The sequence below is a fragment of the Petaurus breviceps genome, unplaced genomic scaffold, assembly GCF_028583685.1.
Source record: "Petaurus breviceps papuanus isolate PSGF00001 unplaced genomic scaffold, PetGlider_PUasm1.0 229, whole genome shotgun sequence".
NCBI classification, from domain to species: Eukaryota; Metazoa; Chordata; class Mammalia; order Diprotodontia; family Petauridae; genus Petaurus; species Petaurus breviceps.
This window is the reverse complement of record NW_027185903.1, coordinates 32,013,110-32,030,111: the sequence shown is the minus strand read 5'-3', so window position 1 is coordinate 32,030,111 and position 17,002 is coordinate 32,013,110. Positions and strand designations below refer to the sequence as shown.

Genomic DNA, 17,002 nt, shown 5'->3' with positions numbered 1-17,002 from the left:
CCCATGTTCAAATCTGACCTTATTTGTATGACCCTGGGCGGGTAACTTGACCTTTGCCTCAGTTTCTCCAGCTATAAAATGAGAATCATAATTGCATCTGTATCCCTGGGTTGTTTTGAGGATCAAATGAGATAATATTTGTAAAGTGATTCACATAATGCCTGTACCTACTGCATAGTAGGTTCTTGTTTCCTTCCTTCCCTCCTTGTGGTCAATGAGACTTGGGTTCATGTACTGACTGACAGTAGTGGCTGTGTCTCTCTAGTCACATAACCTTGGATTGGCCCAGCCTATTAATTGCAGAACATGTGCTGATGTGCTTTGATAAAGGGAATGTCCTCACTAGGAATTCCCTATGTCAGTGAGATCCCATGCTCAGACCAACCTCCTTCTCCCATTCCCACCCATCTTCAAAAATCAGCAACCACTTAGAAGGAGATGGAAAAGGCAAGAGGTAAGTCAGTGAATGCAAGGTTGCGTGCTGTAGAGATAAGAGGTGTTCATTTTTGGAGGTGTATAAATGTAAAGTCCACTTATTAAGCAAAGTTGCTGCTTAAGGCTAATTTATCAATAGTATTTGCTAGCACAGTAAATCCTTTAATGCCTTCAAACCATTGGCACCAAATGGCTATGAGACATCATTTTAAAATATACATACATATTTATATTTATATATTACCCTTATGGAAAGTCAAAATGCTTCTGAACTTTTTTGGAAACATAAAAAATTCCAGATAAATTTATTTAGTATGGATTCAGTAAAATGTGGGCCCACTATGGGGCCCTCGATCACACTTTTCTGTGATTGTTTAGTCATTAGTTATCTCCAAAGTGACAGTCTCACAGCATGATCTGGAAAACTTGGGTTGCAAAAGTAAATTACACTTTGGTGACAATTTTAGTTCTTTGGAAACTAAATAAAAAAGTTAATTGGCTGGGTACTGTACTCTGAGGATGTTAGAGGAAAAAAACATTTTTTTTTTGAATTTGGGAAGTTATGATGTGAGACATAATGGGAAAACATTGGAAAATGTGACCATTTTAATGACATTCCTTGATTCTAGCCCAGTGAAAGTAGTGAGGCATTAGCGACTTCATATTCAATTCAATTCAATTCAACATATAAATATTAAGTGCCTACTATGTACCCAGCATTGCATTAGGTGCCAGGAATACTAAGATAAAAATTAGACAGCCTGGCTCTCAAGTATCTTACATTCTACAGGAGGATCCTACATGAAAGTCCTGACCCTTCACAATCTTTGATTCTTGAAATCTGAGTAAGTGTAGGCCCTATTTTGGGGGTGGTCTTTTATCTTTGTGTATATTTTCTATATTTAAGCTAAAGTAGAAAGTGGAAGGTGGATAGATAACTCAGAGGAACAGAGCTCTAACATTGCATTTCCTACTTGACTACACTCCTTAGTTCTCTCCATCATGTCTCCACTCCTGTGTTCTTTCTTCCCCCTCCCTCTTTTCAGCTTTCTTTTGTGTGTCTTCCCCTACTAGGTTGTAAGTTCACTGAGAACAAGGAAAATTTTCCTTTTTCATATTTGTGTCCCTAGTACTTAGCACAATGTCTGACACAGAGTAAGCAGGCAAGTTACTAAAACATCCCACTTATATGAGTGTTAGTGGAGATAAATCCATGATATCTGACTATAGTTCCCAGAATCATAGAATTTGGGGTCTTAATCCATCTGTCATATTGCTTACTTTTTAGGGCTGGAAAATTGTCATTGTGAAAAATAACAAAAATATAATATAACTTAGATAATGTTAATTTGTGGTTTTCTAAGTCAGTATGCTTTCAGGACATTTACATGGTGCTTTAAGGTTGGCGTAGGACTTTATATACATGATGCAATGTTGTTGTTTAGTCATGTCTGACTCTTCATGACCCCATTGGGGTTTTCTTGGCAAATATATTGGAGTACTTTGCCATTTCCTTCATCATTTTACAGATGAGGAAACTGAGGTAAAAAGACTTAAGTTACTTGCTCAAGGTCACACAGCAAATGAGTGGCTGTGGACAGATTTGAACTCAGATCTTCCTGATTCTAGGCCCAGAGCTCTATCCACTGAGCCACTAACCCTGTGAAGTAGGTAATTACTTATTCCCTGCATTTTACACTGGGAGATTGAGGGTCAGAAACTTATCTGTGGTTTTATAGTCAATAGGTGTCAGAAGCAGGATTTGAACCCAGATCTTCTTTACTCAAATCCACTGTATCTTCTCCATCAGTGCTGTCAAATTAAAAAAGAATCCCATCCTAGAAGTATATTGGTTTAGAAAAGCACAACTTAACATGATCCATGTTATATTATATTTTTGTTTATTTTGTTAAACATTTCCCAATTACTTTTTTTTTGAGGCAAAGGGATTAAATGATTTGCTGAGGGTCACATAGCTAAGTGTCTGAGGTCAGAATTGAACTCAGGTCCTTCTGACTCCAGCACAACCTGGTGTTTAATCCTCCCCTATGCCCTCCCCCATTATATTTTAATCTGGATCAGACAACAGTGGGAAGTTTTGCTGACATCTCATCACTATACCCCAGGGCCATTTACAAGGGAAGTCATATTAGTGGCACCCAATTAGCAGCCATAAATGTAAAATATCATAGTATGAAAAACCGACTTCAGTCCCTTCATTTTAAAGATAAAGAAACTGGGGTCAGAGAAGTAAAGCAACTTTACTAAAGTGACAAAATAAAGTTCATTAAATAGTGGTAAGCTTACTCACATATACAAAAATATTTATAGCAGCTCTTTTTTTGTGGTGGCAAAGAATTGGAAATTCAGGGACTGCCCATCAATTGGGGAATGGATGAACAAGTTGTGGGATACAAATGTAATGAAATAGTATTGTGCTATAAGAAATGATGAGCAAGCAGATTTCAGAAAAACCTGGAAAGATTTATATGAATTGATGCTGAGTCAAGTGAGCAGAACCAGGAGAACATTGTACATAGTAATAGCAACATTGTAAGATGAGATCAACTTTGATAGATGCTTCTCAGCAATACAATAATCTAAGTTAGAATTTCTAAGACAATTCCAAAAGATTCATGATGGAAAATGCTATCCACATTCAGAGAAAGAACTATGGAGTCTGAATGCAGATCAAAGTATACTATTTCCTCTTATTACTATTATTTTTCTTTTTTTCTTTCTCCAGGTTTTCCCCTTCTGTTCTGATTCTACTTCTACAACATGACTAATATGGAAATAAGTTTAATATGATTGTACAGTTATAGCCTATATCAGATATCTTATAAAAATGAATGTTTAAAACTATCTTTTCATGTAATTGGAAAAAACAAAGTATGGAAAAAATAAAATACTATAAGTTCAAAAAATCAAAACCAAACAAACAAAAACAATCTTACAATCTAGCAGGGGGATAAGACCTTTCACATACAATGCTAGTAGAACATAGTATGATAAGTGTTAAGGGGAGCTGAATAACAAGGATTTCCACAGCTCCAAGTCTGAACAATTTGGAATGAGACTCATGCTCCTAGGATAGGCATGGTGTGTTCAAGCCATCTTTGGCTGAGTCCAGTCATTGACCCTGAAGTCTCCAGGCTGTTTTCTGCAGGGTGGAGGATTAGCATTTGTACACAATGGCTTGCTTCTGTGGAAGTGAGTTTACCACAATCACCTTTTTGGGGAATGGGGAGTGAAGCAGTGGGGTGTCTTATAAAAACTCTGATCTTAATTCCTTGGGAAAAAAAGGCCTTGAGCTTTGTGAATCAGTATGAAGTGATGAGTGAAATTTGGAAGATTTAAGCTCTTTGCCCCAATTAGTTCACAGTTAGACTGCCTTTCTGGAATGGAAGTAGAGGCACAGAAATGAGATCATGTGGGTCAAATTGTTCTCAGTGTCCTACCCAGAGGTGTGCTACCAGCTCATATGGCTGTAACGAGCTGCTCACTGTCTTCAGAAATCAACAAATGCTAAGAATCAGCGCTTCCTGTTTCATTGATTGTCTAAACTTAAGAAAGTGATAGAGAAAATAATTCAGGTTAAACAAAAGCGCATGGTGAGTGCTCTTTTTTCCCCCTTTTTCTTCCAGGTTAAACTTTTACCAGCACACTCCTGGTCCTGATGGAGAAGGGAACATATCCACATCCTCCAAAGGGGTTCTGGTTTTTACCATCTGCTTTGAATGGGAGCCCCAGAGCTCCAATCCAGATATTGCTCTCTTGCTAAAGATATTATAAAACCATAGATTTGAAGCTAGAAGGAGGTTTAGAGTTCATCTAATCTAACCTTCTTATCTTACAGATGTGAAAACTGAAGCCAGGAAAAATAGAAGACTTTGTCCACGGTCATACAGATGGTGAGTAGGAAAGTCAGGATTTGAACTCATATCCTCAGATGATGAGCCTGGGGCTCTTTCCATTATATTATAACACCTTTCAGTCCCTAATACCACCTTTAAAGATTAATTATGTTAAGGTAACAAATTCATCCTTGTTAAAGTGCAAACACTGCCTGCTTCTCAGCAGTACATGGCAAATACACAAAAATCCACCATGTATTAGGAAATAAAAACCTCACAATTCAGTGCAGAAAGGCAGAAATATTAAATACATTATTCTCAGATCATGATGCAATAAAGATCATATGCAATAAAGGGCCATGGAAAGACAGATGAAAAATTATTTGGAAACTAAACAATTTAATCCTAAAGAATCAGTGGGTCAAACAAGAAATCATAGAAACAATCAGTAACTTCATTCAACAGAATGACAATAATGAGACAACATACCAAAATTTGTGGGATGCAGCAAAGGTGGTTCTTAGGGGAAGTTTTATATCCCTGAGTGCATACATGAATAAATTAGAGAAAAGGGAGGTCAATGAATTGGGAATGCAATTGAAAAAGCTAGAAAAAGAACAAACTGAAAATCCCCAATTAAATACTAAATTAGAAATACTGGAAACCAAAGGAGAGATTAATAAAATTGAAATTAAGAAAACTATTGAATTAATAAATAAAACTAAGAGCTGATTTTATGAAAAAAAAACAACAAAATTGATAGACCCTTAGTCAATATGATAAAAAAAGAAGAAAACCAAATTATGAGTATCAAAAATGAAAAGGGTGAATCTACCTCCAATGAAGAGGAAATTAACACAATAATTAGGAATTATTTTGCCAAATTATATGCACATAAATTTGACAATCTTAGTGAAATGGATTAATATGTACAAAAATATAACCTGCCTAGATGAACTGAAGAGGAAGTAAATTACTTAAATAACCCCATCTCAGAAAAAGAAATTGAACAAGGAATCAGTGAACTCCCCAGGAAAAAATCTCCAGGGTCAGACAGATTTACTAATGAATTCTATCAAACATTTAAAGAACAATTGATTCCAATACTCTACAAACTATTTGGGAAAATTAGTGAAGAAGGAGTCCTACCAAAGTCTTTTTATGACACAAACATGGTACTGATACCTAAATCAGGAAGAGATAAAATGGAAAAAGAAAATTATAGACCAATTTCACTCTCAAAACTTATCACTTATCACTTTGATCAGGTAGGATTTATTCCAGGAATGCAAGGATGGTTTAATATTAGGAAAGCCATCAGTATAATTGATCATATCAACAATAAAACTAGCAGAAACCACATGATTATCTCAATAGATGCAGAAAAGGCTTTTGACAAAATACAACATCCATTCTTAATAGAAACACTAGAAAGTATAGGAATAAATGGAGCCTTCCTTAAAATAATAAGTATCATCTATTTAAAGACATCATCAAGTATTATATATAATGGAGATAATCTAGTAGTATTTCCAATAAGATCAGGGGTGAAACAAGGGTGTCCACTATCACCCCTCTTATTCAATATGGTACTAGAAATGTTAGCAGTAGCAATTAGAGAAGAAAAAGAAATCAAGGGAATCAAATTAGGCAAAGAAGAGACCAAGTTATCACTCTTTGAGGATGATATGATGATATACTTAGAGAATCCTAGAGAATCAAGTGAAAAACTACTTGAGACAATAAATAAATGTGGCAAAGTTGCAGGATATAAAATAAACCCACATAAATCCTTTGCATTCCTGTATATTTCTAATGAAATCCAACAGCAAGAGATAGAAAGATAAATCTCATTTAAAGTTACTGTAGACATCATAAAATATTTGAGAATCTACCTGCCAAAATAAACTCAGGACCTATATGAACACAACTACAAAACACTTTTCACACAAATAAAGTCAGATCTAACTAATTGGAAAAACATCAATTGCTCATGGCTAGGTCGAGCTAATATAATAAAAAATGACAATTTTACCTAAATTAAATTACATGTTTAGTGTCATAACAATCAATTTAACCAAAAAATTACTTTATAGACCTAGAAAAATTGATAAAAAGATTCATTTGGAAGAACAAAAGGTCCAAAATAGAAAGGGAATTAATGAAAAGAAATGCTAGGGAAGGTAGCCTAGCTATACCAGATTTTAATCTGTATTATAAAGCAGCAATCATCAAAACTATTTGGTACTGGCTGAGTAATAGAGGAGTGGATCAATGGAATAGATTGGATACACAAGACTCAGCAGTCAATGACTATAATAATCTACTCTTTGATAAACCTAAAGACTCTAGTTTGGGGGATAAGAACTCACCATTTGACAACCACTGCTGGGAAAACTGGAATATGGCATGGTAGAAACTGGCCATAGACCATTATCTAACACCATATACCAAAATTAAGTCTAAATGGGTACGTAATCTAGGTATAAAGGATGATACTGTAAGCAATCTGGGAAAGCAAAGAATAGTTTGCCTGTCAGATTTATGGAAAGGGAAAGATTTCATGACCAAACAAGAATTAGAGAGCAGTATAAAATGCAAAATGGATAACTTTGATTACATGAAACTGAAAAGCTTCTGTACAGACAAAGCCAATGTAACCAAGATTAAGAGGGAAGTGGGAAATTTGGAAAGAATTTTTACAACCAATGACTCTGATAAAGGACTCATCTCTAAAATATACAGAGAATTGAGTCAAATCTATAAGAATACAAGTCATTCCCCAATTGATAAATGGTCAAAGGATATGAACAGGCAGTTTTCAGAGGAAGCAATTAAAGATATCTATAAGCATATGAAAAAATGCTCTAAATCACTATTGATTAGAGAAATGCAAATCAGAACAACCCTGAGGTATCACATCTCACTAATCAGATTGGTTAAGATGACAAAACAGGAAAATGATAAATGCTGGAGAGGATGTGGAAAAATTGGAACACTAATACATTGCTAGTGGAGTTGTGAACTGATCCAACCATTCTGGAGAGCAATATGGAATTATGCCCAAAGGGCTATAAGTAATTTCATATCCTTTGACCCAGCAATACCACTGCTAGTGTTGTATCCCAAAGAGATCATAGAAGTGGGAAAAAGACCCATATGTACAAAAATATTTATAGCAGCTCTTTTTGTGGTGGCAAAGAATTGGAAATTAAGGGGATGCCCATCAATTGGGGGATGGCTAAACAAGTTATGGTATACTAATGTAATGGAATACTATTGCACCATAAGAAATGAAGAACAGATGAACTTCATAGCTACCTGGAGAGGCTTATACAAACTGATGCTGAGTGAGAAGAGCAGAACCAGGAAAAATTTGTACACAATTACAGATACAACCTATGTGTGATGACCAACTTTGATAGACCGGACTCTTCTCAAAAAATGCAGGGCTACAATACAAGTAAACTCTAAAAGACACATGATGGAGAGAGATGTCTGCATTCAGAGAAAGAACCAGAAAGAACAGAGTTTGAATGCAGACTAAAGCACATTACCTGCTCTCTTTCTTTTTCTTGTTTAGTTTGATTTCCTATTTCCCACTGTTCATTCCATCTAATACAATCCTTCTTTATAACCTGACCAATGTCTAATGTGAAAGTATCTGCAGATCCTATACCTGATTGTATGCCACCAATGGGAGGCGAGGAAGGGGAGGGAGGGGGAGAAAATTTGAAACTCAAAGAACTGGGGAACTGAATCTTGTAAACTCAAAGTAAACAAACAAATTAATAAAGACAAAAAAAATAAAGTGCAAACACAGTCACAGTGTGAAGCAGTTTAAAATAGCAGAAAGAATACTGGAATTGGACTCAGAGGTCCTGAGTTTGACTTTTGACTTTACAATTGACTTGTTTAACCCCTCTGAACCTCAGTTTCCTTATTTGTAAAATGGGGATGATAATATTTATCACAGGTTGTTTTGGGATTTAAAAATTGCAGTATAGGTAAACACATCCTATTTTCTGAATAAATACAAACTATCATGACTGGTATGTATACTTCAGCTTTAACTAGTTTATCTAATTCTTTCTATCTTGACAGCTAAGCTAATTCGTTGTATCATGGAGAGAAGCAGAGGGAAATTTGGTAAGATAGTAAGGATCATAGGAAGCTCAGAGGACGCCAAAGACAGATTTGAGTTTCTATGAAGTTCATAGTGCTATGCTTTGGTGTTAAGGAAGAAGGGGAAAATGTGGTATATAAAAGTGCTACACCTGGGATACCCCCCCAGCATATAGGGCCTGTATCAAAGCTGCGTGTGTTCAAGACATATTTTTTCATCTACTCAAAACCATAACTCATGAACCCCCACTAATGTGTTTATTTTTATCAGTCCGAGGGCACAATTAGTTTAAATCAAAGTCATTTCATGAAATAATTTAGAAAAGTAGGAACAGAACCCCCCTCCCAACCCCCCCCCCGCCCCCAGCCATCTATACATGCCTCACTTCAGTCCATCCTCTATTTGGCTGGCAAATTGATCTTCCTTAAGCACAGGTCTGACCACTTCACCCCCTTACTCAATAAACCCCAGAGGCATCCTGTTGCTTGGAGGATCAAACTTAGAATCTTCTGTTTGTCATTGAAAGTCTTCCACAACCTGACCTCTTCTTACCTTTTCAGTCTTCTTATATCTTCAGTGAAAGGAGAGAATTTAAAAGGGGGAAGATATACACCTGGCAGCTAGATGGCTCAGTGCATAGAGGGCCTGGAGTCATGAATTCCTGAGTTCAAATCCAGCCTCAGACACCTACTAGTTGGATGACCCTGGGCACGGCACTCAACCCTGTTTGCCTCAGTTTCCTTATATGTCAAATGAGGTGGAGAAGGAAATGACAAGCCTCTCCAGTAACTTTGCCAAGAAAACCCCAAAAAGGGTCATGAAGAGTTAGATATGACTGAAAAACAACTAAATAACAAAGAGGTACAACATTAATTCTGTTACAGTGTATTATTTTTCTGTTCTTTAAAAAAAACACAAATGACTACTTTGTTTCCCTAAATTTGTTCAGAATGCTTGACTACTGATCATTCCTGAGTGGCTCCCAATGCCATTAATTGAAGCTACTCCCTTGCTAAAGCATAGACCCAATGCAATGTAGTATTGAAACACATAATAGAAACCATGCAAATAAGCATTGCTTAGTACATTAGACTCACAGAATAAGACTTGGAAGTAACATCTAAAAATTGTTGAATCCTCCCCTTCCTTGTGCCTTCCCCAACCCCCCTTCCCAAATGATGGTTGGCTATCCTATTTTTAGAGGTTTTCTGGGATGGGGATTCCAAACCTCCCTGTTAAACCAAGGTCTGGATGACTCAAGGCAATAAATGTTAAATGTATTGGACTTAGAAAAGCTGACTTAGGAAAAGAGCTTTGGAAAAGAAAGAGACCCTAGAGGTGATTTAGTTCAATTGTCTCATTTTATAGATGATGAAACTGAGGCTTGGGAGGAGAAGGGCCTTGCCCAAGGCCACGGTTGATTAGAGAATTCTGATTTCAAATCCAAGACTTTCCCACTGAACTACACTGCTTTTCTCCCTCTCCATGGTCTTCCTCAAACCTGCTTACCCTACCAACTTAGTCTAGAGAAATTGAAAAACTTTAAAAATTTGTCTTCCTTCACATTTTGACCATAACCTTGAAAGAGCCCTTAGATATCCTCTATTACATCCTCCTTCCCCTACCCCACCCCTTCTCTTTTAAAAATGAGGAAACTGAATCTCAATAGAGATAATTTGCCCAGAGTCACTTGCACTAAATAAATAGAACCAGGATTTGAGTCCAGGATGTCTGATTCCACTAGTGCTTTTTCCACTAAACTTCATTGGAGGCTCAGTTCATATTAATTTCAAATAAAGAGGGGGTGTCCCCAAAGTGTTAGTGTAGCCATTAAAAACATAAGCTATTAAAGTTTAGCTACTTTAAGCTATTAAAGCTTTAAATTGCACTAAGACTTTGGGGATACCCTGTATATTTTTTAACTTAAAGATGTGTGTGTGTGTGTGTGTGTGTGTGTGTGTGTGTGAGAGAGAGAGAGAGAGAGAGAGAGAGAGAGAGAGAGAGAGAGAGAGAAAAGTCTTCCTCTGCTTCTTGTCCCTGGAGAGGGAGTTCTCATATTTACAACTCAAAAAAGGTAAGTTACAAGTAGGGAGGAACTAATCAAACCCGCTGTGTTTGTTTGGAATGGCTTATTTGGAAAGTTTTAGCATTTTGGTACCTTAGAGTTGAGACTGGATTATTTATCTAGGGAAGGTAACAAGACACAGTAAACAATGGAAGCACTGCTTTTAGGAATCTAGTTTTCCTTCCATCTAGTCCATTGTATAAATGTTTTTATAGTCATGGAATAATAGAGGTAGAGTGACCTCTGAGATCTCTGGATGGCTGAATAACAGATGGAAGGGGCTTTAATGATCATTTAGTCCAATGGTTCTCTGACTTTTTGGTCTCAAATTTCCTTTACGCTCTTAAAAATGATTGAAGACCATCCCAAAGAACTTTTGTTTGCATGGGTTATAGCTATAGATATTTGACAAATTAGACATTAAAACACCAAAGTATTATCATGAAAATAGTTTTGACCTTTAGGACCCCTTAAAAATGTCTTGGAGATCCCCAGGGGTCCCTAGACTACACTTTGAGAATGTGTGACCTAATCTAATCACCTCATTTCCAGATGAAATCAATCGGCCCACACAGGTTGTCTCTATCCACAGCTTTTTCTTCACTTCCAGGCACTGGTTCCTCTGGCTCATGGTCTTTACATACTTATGAACCACCCAAAATTTGAGAATATTAGCCATCAAGCAACAGTTCAGAAGTCGTTTTCTTTCTTTAAGCAGTTTCTGATTTAGCCCTCATGCTTGAGGCAAATTCAGGTCAAGCATATTTAATGTGGTTTCCCCTTTCCTGTACTTCTTTAGTCATTATTGATGCTCTATGTCCTGAGTCAACGTGATAAACCAAATGGTCAGGATATCCCTCTAGTAAAGATGTCTTGATCCCACATTCTATTTCTTAGGTCCACTCTGGATCAAACCTGTACTCCCTAGGCTTGTTCTAGAATTAAATAGTGGGATTTTTCCCATCCTAGATCATTCCCCCTTGTAAGCCTCATTTCCCTCATCTGTGAAAGAAAGGGGTGGGACTAGATGACCTCTAGGATCCCTTCTAGGGTTAAAGCCATTTGAACCTGTGATATACTTCTGGAACTCTACAGTTGCGAACTTATGGGTGCCGCTCCGACATAGCCTGGAAAAACGTTGAAAATCTATGGGAAGTACTAGAGAAGGGTGATTCCCAGGGCATTTGAGGTTTATAGTAGATCTGTGCCTAGGTTTCATATTGTTATGCTTTGCCAATTCAAACCTCCAGAGCATTTTGTCTAGCATTTTTCCCAATCAAGCTTCTTCTTAGAAAGTCTAGTCCATCAAATGCTGCCTCATTGACAGTGAAAAACTTCTCCTCTCTCTCTTCCCCAACCCCCCTTCTCAGAGCAATTTAATGCTTGAGAAGCTTCAGGGGCCTTTTCCAAAAGCTTTTAAGATTCTCAGAGGAGGGAACATTCAGCTGAAAGTAAATGAAGTCAAACACGTTGTCCACAGATTAACTTTGGTCCCAGATTCTGACTGAAAGTGAGTTCTTTGCTTTGCAAGGTCCATTTTTCTGCCTTTGTAAAAGGCCTTGTTCTATCACCGGTCCTCTGAGGAGTTTGCCTTTTTTTCTTTCCTCACATTTATTTTTATATTAAACCTGTTAAGCACCAAATAAAACAGGTATTTCCATATACATAGAACAGGAGGGAGAAAAGGATTTATGCAAAACTGCAAGACTCATTACATACAACTTGCTTTTCGTTTTAGGTAGATGATACATTTTAAACTGTAGTTTTTAAAAAACTGTTGTCCTCCTTGTCTGTGTTTCTTTCTGGGTTTCCTTCTGTTTCCTTCTCTGATTTTTTTTTTTTTTGGCTAGGGGATTGGGAGAAACAAGATACCTTAGTGTTTTGTTTGGTTTTTTACCTTTATTGCCTTAAAAAAATTTTTTTTGTTACCCAATTAGGAAAAAAAAGAAAAAGAAAACCCTTGCAACAAATATGCATAGGCAAGCAAAACAAATTCCTGTGAAGATATTCAGCTTTGTTAAAAATGAATGTACCGTGTTTCCCCAATAAGACCTATCCCAAAAATAAGCCCTCCCATTACTGTGTAAGATTCCTCTAAAATAAGCCCTCCCCCGAAAATAAGCCCTATTGAGATTGCTACTGTAGTGAAGGTGATCCCCTGCGCTACATGCTACATTACGGTACCCTCTGTATGCACTTTGCCCCCCCACCGGATGAAACGCACGCCGCGCTCCGAGCTGCATCCAATCAGAGCTGCAGCAGTGAGCGCGTCATCCTGTTCTTTATTGAATTCATTATTGAATAAAGGTACATTTTTTTGTTCACATTTACCTGTTTATTAAAATTGCTGTCAATGTTCATTAAAATAAGCCCTCCCCTGAAAATAAGCCCTCTGGTATTTTTCTGTCCAAAAAAATTAATAAGACAGTGTCTTATTATTGGGGAAACACGGTAACAGAAGCATCCCTGCTTGTAAGTTTCACAATGAAGCTTCTTTAAGTGGGCCACAGCTCCATGATCTCTACAAAGAAATCGAATAAAGAAAGGTTTTCTGGACATACTAAAGGAATATATTATTAATTTTTTAAACATAGGTTTGTAACATGATTTCATTATAATTGGCAGTTCTTATGAACCTATGTCCCATGATTCGGTTAAGCAACTTGTCTATAAATTTGTAGACTCATGGAATCATAGGTCTACAGCTGAAAGGAATCACACTCATTTTACAGATGAAGAAACTGAGTCTTAGGGATAGTGTGTGTACAGTGTCTTATGGGTAATAAGCATTCCATTTCCTAAGTGGAATTTGAACCTAGGCCTTCTGATTCCAGAACCCAGGTAGTCTTAGAGAGTGCCCTGAGAAATTAAATATGTCACATAGCTATTGGGTGTCATTTGTGTGTATTTGAACCTAGTTTTTCCTGACTCTAAGGTTATTTTTTATGCACTATCCCAGGTGCCTTTAGTCAAACATGTATTGACTGCTGTGGACTATGCAGTCAATTAAAAAGTTAATTACAATAATAAGACCTCTATTCAGCCAAACTGGCCTTTCAATTCCTTACACACAGCACTCCACCTTCCTTCTCTAAGTTCATTTCCTCTGTCTGTCTCCCATGCCTGGAATTCTCTTTCTTTTACTCTACCTCATTGAATCCCTCCCTTCCTTCAAAATGCAGCAAAAAACACCATCTTCTACATGGAAATGACCTAATTCTCCCAACTGCCGCTGCACTCTCCTGAATTACCTTGTATTTATTTGGATATTTCATATATTCTGTATCTACTTATTTTGTACACACACACACACACACACACTCACATTCTTACATTCTATAGGTACTTATCTATGTGCTTGTTGTCTCCCCCAATAGAATATAAGCTCCCTAAGAGTAGAGATTGTTTTATTTTTTGTATTTGCTTTCTGAGTGCCCAGTACTTAGTCTGCACACAATGTCCAACACATAGTAGATACTTAATAAATGATTGTCTCTTTAATATTTTCTTTTTTCTTATTTATTTTTAACAGTCATTAAAAAAAAAAACTTTTTTGAGTCCCAAATTCTTGTTCTCTCTCTCCTTCTCCTCCTTTTCCCGCCCATTGAAAAGGCAAGCAATATGATACCCATCATACATGTGAAGTCACGCAAACCATTTCTATAATAACCAGGTGACAAAAAAAGCAGAAAAAATAAAGTGAAAAGATGTTTCAATCTGCACTCAGAGTCTTTCAGTCCTCTCTCTGGAAGTGGATAACTTTTTTTTTAAATCATAAGTCCTTTGGAATTGTCATGGATAGTTGTATTGATCAGAATAGCTAAGTCTTTCATAGTTGATCGTTGTACAACATTGCTGTTACTGTGTATAATGTCCTTCTGGTTCTGTTCACTTCAGTTTCCATCTGTCCATATACGTCTTCCCAAGTAATGACTATTTTTTAAAATTGACTTACAAAAATGATGATATCGATAACTGAGGGATTCATTTGGTTTTATGCCTCCTGATTATATACTCTGGCAATGGAGGGGGGAGAAGAGCTCCTTGCAGGTCCTTCAGCTACACAGGCTATAGTACCTATCTTTCTTTTCATTATTATTATTATTTTTCCCCTCTTTCATTTATTTATTTTAGTTTTCAACATTCACTTTTATAAGATTTTGAGTTCCAGATTTTTCCTCTCTTCCTCCTTCTCCTTTTCCCTCCCCAAGATAGTAAGCAATATGATAATGGCTGAACATGTCCAATTGTATTAAGCATATTTCCACAGTAGTCATATTGTGAAAGAAGAATCAGAACAAAAGGGAAAACCATGAGAAAGAAAAAAAAGTGAAAATAGTATTTTTTTTGTTCTGCATTCAGATTCCATAGTTCTTTCTCTGGATGTGGATAGCCTTTTCCATCATGAATCTTTTGGAACTGTCTTAGATCATTGTATTGCTATGAAGAGCCAAGTCTATCAACATTGATCATCATACAATGTTGCTATTACTATGTACAACGTTCTCCTGGTTCTGCTCATGTCACTTAGCATCCGTTCATGTAAGTCTTTCCAGAGTACCTATCTTTCAATGTTGTCCTGAATATTTAGCTGCATTTTGGGAATGAAACCTAGCTGACATCCATGAATCTATCAGAGGCCAGAGAGTGATCAAGGCTTTCTCCCTCTATTTTTTTTTTTTGGTGGTGACCATAGAAATGTTTTCCCTCTTGTAGTAGACATAAGGATCTGGTGAAATTAACCATGGTTTAATGTGGGTACCCCCTGGGTCTTTGGTGTTCCTGTCAATGCCACATCTCTATCCTGTTGATCTCCCACTACCCCTCATGCTCATTAAAAAAAAAAACTCCCTTTCCCTTTTTAAAAAAAATATTTATTTAGTTTTAGTTTTCAACATTCAATATTCCATAAAATTTTGAGTTTTAAATTTTCTCCCCTTCCTTCCTGTCCTCCCCCCTCAAGATGGCATGCAATCTGATATAGGCTCTCTCTATATTTATATTAAACATATTTTCACATTAGTCATGATGCAAAGAAGAATTGGTACAATGGGAGGAGCCACAAGAAAGAAGAAACAAAGCAACGAAAGAAAAAGAGAGCAAATAGTCTGCTTCCATCTGCATTCAGACTACAAAGTTCTTTCTCTGGATGTGGATAGCATTTTTCACCCTGAGTCTTTTGGAGTTGTCTTAGATCCTTGCATCGCTGAGAAGAGTTGTCTATCAAAGTCAAGCATCACACAATGTGGCTGTTACTGTATACAATGTTCTCCTGGTTCTCCTCATTTCACTCAGCATCAGTTCATTCAAATCTTTCCAGGTTTTTCTGAAATCAGCCTGCATGTCATTTCTTATAGCACAGTAGTATTCCATTACATTCATACAACACAACTTGTTCAGCAATTTCCCAATTGAAAGGCATCCCCTCAATTTCCATTTCTTGTCAACCACAAAAAGAGCTGCTATAAATATTTTTGTATGTGTGGGTTCTTTTCCCATTTTTATGATTTTTTTGGGATATAACTCTAGAAGTGATATTGCTGGTTCAAAGTGTATACACAGAAAAACTCTCTTTCTTGATCCTAAACCTTTGCTTTGGCTATCTCCTTAACTTCATTCATCTCCCTTCTTTCACTATGATGCATTCCACTTTCACTTTCACTTTTTCCCTTTCACTTTCACTTTCACTAAGATGCATTCCATCTTTCTAGGAACAACTGTTAGCCCACCTCTTTGAACAAACCTTTTCTCACTAATGCGGAGCCATATCCCACTTGATACATTCATAGCACGTTTTTTTCATTTAACTTTTTATCAATAGCTTTTGTTATTGTATAACCCCTTTTTTTTTCAATTCCAGAGCTAGATATTGCTTATGATAAAGATTGAAAAAGATAAATTTTTTTTAAGCAATCAGTGTTAAGTAACTTGCTCAAGGTTACAGGGCCAGTTATTTCTGGGTGTGGTGCTAAGTATCTGAGCCTGGATTTGAACCCCAGGTCATCCTGACACTGGAACCGGTACTCTTACTCACTGTGCTACCTGGCTGCCCCAAAAAATTATTTTAAAAAAGATAGATTTTAAAAGATTTTTAAAAAGATAGAAAACTCAAATAATTCCACAAAGCTAGCCAACACATTAGGCAAGTCTGACATCATATCTAGGAATCCATACCTGTAGTCCCTCACCTTTTACAAAGAAGTTTCTTCATATCTCTTTTTTTGGAGTTAACTTTAGGTATTATAATTTCATAGTATCCAGTTTCAATGTTGCATTGTTCTTTTTTTTCCATTACATTGTTATACTTATATATATGTATGTGTGTATATTTTATATATATATATATGTATATATATATATATATATGTATACACACACTTATATATTCTGGCTTTTGTATTTGTCTTTCCATCAGTTCATATAAATCTTCCCGTGATTCTCTGTATTCTTCATAATCCATTACATTCATATGCTACAATTTACTTTGTAATTCCCTGATCAATGGACATAAACTTGGTT

At 36.5% G+C, this 17,002-nt stretch overlaps 1 long non-coding RNA gene across 1 annotated transcript in view; it reads left to right on the top strand.

Moving 5' to 3' along the window:
- LOC138167287 (uncharacterized) overlaps positions 1–17,002 on the top strand; it is a 167,756-nt gene that overhangs the window by 107,804 nt on the left and 42,950 nt on the right. The window contains exon 2 of the long non-coding RNA XR_011169853.1: positions 4,295–4,349. This is a non-coding gene — a long non-coding RNA (uncharacterized lncRNA). The remainder of the gene's footprint in view (positions 1–4,294; positions 4,350–17,002) is intronic.